Genomic DNA, 4516 nt, shown 5'->3' on the forward strand with positions numbered 1-4516 from the left:
AAAGAACCGAACAATTCTCAATATGGCAAGGAGCATGATGAAGACAAAGAAAATGCCAAAACAATTTTGGTTAGAAGCTGTCGATTGTGCTGTCTACTTATTGAACTGGTGTGCCACAAAGGCTTTAGCCCACAAGACTCCACTTGAAGCATGGAATGGGAGAAAACCAGCAGTATCTCATTTGAAAGTATTTGGATGCATTGTATATGTCCATATTCTTGAAGAGAAGCGCTCGAAACTTGATGACAAGACTAAAAAATGTGTGTTCGTTGGCTATGATTCAAAAACAAAAGGCTACAAACTCTATAATCCAAATGATAGGAGGATGTTTATTAGTAGAGATGTGGATTTTGATGAGGAAGCAACATGGAATTGGCATGTTGAAGAAGATAACTATGACTTTCTTCCTTTCTTGGAGGAAGAAGATGACAATGATGAAATATATGAGATCACCACTCCTCCAACATCACCATCATGTGGTGAAATTGATGTTTTTGAAGGAAGTTCACGTGAAAGGCCTTTGCATACAAGGAGGTTCGATGATATATATCGAGAAATCGAGAGAATTGATGATATTACTTTCTTTTATCTGTTTGCGAATATTGAACTCATAGGTTTTAATGAAGCTGAGAGGATAAGAAATGGAGAAAAGCCATGAATGAAGAAATGAAAGCAATTGAGAAGAACAATACTTGGGAATTAACAATTTTTCCCAAAGGATATGCTGCCATCGGAGTTAAATGGGTGTACAAAACTAAGAAAAATTCAAAAGGAGAGGTGGAAAGATACAAAGCAAGACTCGTGGTGAAAGGATACAAACAGCATCAACGCATCGATTATGAAGAAGTTTTCGCTCCAGTAGCTCGGTTAGAGACCATACGACTTATAATTTCTTTGGCTGCTCAAAACAAGTGAAAGATTTTCCAAATGGATGTCAAGTCAGCCTTTCTCAATGACTATCTTGAAGAGGAGGTCTATGTGCAACAACCCCCCAGCTTTGTAGTAAAAGGAAATGAGGACAAAGTGTTGAAATTAAAGAAAGCTCTTTACGGCCTAAAGCAAGCACCAAGAGTTTGGAATTGTAGAATTGATAAATATTTTCAGGAGAATGGCTTTACCAAGTGTCCTTATGAGCATGCTCTCTACATTAAGGTGAATGCCAATGGTGTTCTGATTGTTTGTCTGTATGTCGATGATCTAATTTTTACAGGCAACAATCTAAAGACGTTTGAAGAATTCAAGAGAAAAATGTGCTGTAAATTCGAGATGACAGATTTAAGACTTATGTCCTATTATCTTGGTATAGAATTGAAGCATACGGAGGAAGGCATTTTCATCGTACAAGAAAATTATGCAAAAGAAGTTCTACAAAAATTCAACATGAGTAATTGCAATCCAGTTAGCACTCCAGTAGAATGTAACATAAAACTTTCTAGATATGATGATGGTGCAAAGGTGGATCCAACCTTGTTTCGAAACTTAGTTGGAAGCCCAAGATATTTAACTTGTACAAGGCCAGATATATTATTTGGAGTAGGACTGATTAGTTGTTATGTGGAGGCTCCAATGACAACACATTTGAAAGCTGCGAAGAGAATTTTACATTACATCAAAGGTACTCTTGATTTTGGGTTACATTATTATGCCTCTAATGTTTTTAGACCTAGAGGTTTCAATGATAGTGATTGGGGTGGCCGACATTGATGATCGAAAGAGTACCAGTGGATTTGTATTTTACATAGCTAACATAGTTTTTACTTGGAGCTCAAAGAAGCAACAACTTATAAAGCTGAGTATGTTGCTGTCAGTTCTTGTGTTACACAAGCAGTTTGGATAAGGAATTTGTTGAATGAGCTTCATTTTGCACAAAGAGAGCCTACCGGAGTAAGTGTGGATAACAAATCAGTCATTGCTTTAGCGAAGAATCCGTTGTTTCATGAAAGTAGCAAGCATATAGATACCAAATATCACTTTGTACGTGAATGCATTGCAAACAAGGTAGTGAAGATTAATTTTGTGAAGTCTCAAGACCAAATTAGAGATATTCTCACCAAAGCTCTCAAGTTCAATACTTTCAAGGCATTAAGAAGCTTTCTTGGAGTATGCAAAATTCATGTTAAGGGGGTGGGTGTTAGAAAAATAAATATGCATTTAACCTATTTAATTTAGTTTCATGAATTTAGGAGTTTGAAATACATGTATTATTAATTAATATGAACCTAGTTAATTGTGGTTCATGTATACATGTATTATTAATTAATGTGTACATAGTAAATTGTAGTGCATATAGTAGAATTAAATTGAGGGGATGAACTTATGTGATAGGAAGTCCTATAAATACCTATGTAATCTTGAGTTGAAGGCAAGTCCATAATTGAATAGAAAATCATTTCCTCCTCCTAAGTCCACTTCTATTCCCTACAAACGTATCATAATCAGATAATTGGTCTACGTATAAAGTGTTGACGAAAGTTGACGTAAACAATATATATAACTAACAAGAATTTTTTTCCCCTCTTGGTCATCCTATTTATTGAGATAGTCTATCTTTGTTATTCAATAAATTTTCCCAGGTCAAAAAGACAAATTTCAATGTCAAAATCAAATTCTTAGTTTGCACATAATAATTTCCATGTCCAAATCAACTTCAAAGTTTGAAAATGCATGATAGAGACTGTTTTGAAGAAATTACAACTCTAATGATGCTCTAAGATATATTACCATATTAGAGGGACTGCTTTGGATAAGCATTGAATAGTTTCTTGATAATGATATTATAATTGTATAGTGTTTAATTTTACCACTTCAGTTATTTGGTTGTTGATTTAAAAAAAAAAAATGTTCTACTGAACCGAGTACTTATATATCCAATTATTAAACAATATGCTATGTTTAAGTTTAAGAAATTTTATTTATTTAGAGATAATTAATTAACTTAATTACAAGATCAAATACATCACGAATTAAAAAATTTAAAAATCTCACAGCACAAATTGCAAAGTATTGTCTATGAAATATTAATATAAGAACAGAAATCACTTACTGTGAAAATGAAGTTGTAACCATGTTTCAGCACATCTCTCAGGAATAGGGTTCTCCTCCACATCATCTTGATAAAATCACCAGACATGTACAGTTTTTCACCTACGTAATCTACGCCATCCGTTTCGAGCTTGTTGCAATGAAGCCTAAGAAATTTGCACCGTTCATATGATGTTTGATCCATGGCCACATTTAAAAGATGTTTGATTAGAGTTTTAGTGTCTTCCCCTAACTAGAAACCATCCAAGAAAAGATCAAGCATCGGTTTGTCACCTTCAACATATGCTTTATTTACAATAGAAATTATTAGAGTCTTGTTTTCTGTTGAAGATGCTGATAAAGCCTCTTCCAGTTCATCTCTGTTGGTTTCCATTTTGTACTGTGTGCACGTAAAAACATAAAAAGTAAAAATGTTACAAACAACCCATGTTTTATTTTCATAGTATTAATAGTAAGTACATGCATTCTACGTTTTATGTATCGGATGAATGATATGTCTAATAATTTTAAGTACTAATAATGTTTTTGGAAGTAGTTGATGTAATTAATATTACCAAAGGTAAAATGAAAATTGCTCAAAAATAAATATATGAATAACACTTTTTATAAAATTACATATATAATGTGAGAGGTTAAATAAATAGAAATGTAATATTTTTATTTGAATAACATTTCTTTGTACATAATATTTTTTTTTCAATATCGTACAACTTTTCTTCTTTTTATTTTCTATTTACCCTTACTTAATTTAAAAGATAAATAATTTAATTTTAATAATAATTTAATTTAGTTGAAATAAATTTAATTTTAAGGGTATTATTGATCATAAACATAAAAATAAAAGGGTAAATGGAAAATTAAATATATGAGGATAAATGACGGTATATTGGATTTAAAGCTAAATATGTAAGGGTACTATTGGTAATCAAAAGTTTCTCTTCAATCCCCACTTTTAATATAATGTAGATAGATGTTAAGGAGCCCCTAAGGCACATCTCCAAGTGGTAAAAGGGGAGGGTGGAGAAATCCAGCTTTGCTTGAGGCTGCTGCGTCAAGGGTTCGAATCCTGAAATATGGATTTGGCTCTTGGGTAAGTGCAAGTGTACAAGCAGCCTTCCACCCTGTACCCTTGGAGGCATAACCTGCGATTTACCTCCCTCACGATACTCCAGGGCAGGAGTGATGGGGGACCCTTAAGGTTAGGGTTAACCTTTAAATAGATGTTAAGGACATCTCCCTTTTTTGTGAAAATATGAATTTCAACTTAAACTTTTATACGAGTGCATGAAAAACACTTGCTGTTTTTGAGGGCGGACATTGGGTTTGTGATGTCAATAAAGGTCTGATTTTGCTTGGATTCGAGAACAAAATAAATGTGATGCCAAAGAACGAAAGCAAATACAGTACGTAATCGACAAGGCGATTCTTTGGGCTATCCATATTCACTGATCCTGGAGGAACTGAGATTTATGTC

At 33.4% G+C, this 4516-nt stretch overlaps 1 pseudogene; it reads right to left on the reverse strand.

Annotated features, from left to right (window-relative positions):
• LOC111380114 overlaps positions 1-3419 on the reverse strand; it is a 5915-nt pseudogene extending 2496 nt beyond the window's left edge.
• Positions 3420-4516: the final 1097 nt, after the last annotated feature.

Source organism: Olea europaea, unplaced genomic scaffold (genome assembly GCF_002742605.1).
Source record: "Olea europaea var. sylvestris unplaced genomic scaffold, O_europaea_v1 scaffold2095, whole genome shotgun sequence".
Taxonomy (NCBI): Eukaryota; Viridiplantae; Streptophyta; class Magnoliopsida; order Lamiales; family Oleaceae; genus Olea; species Olea europaea.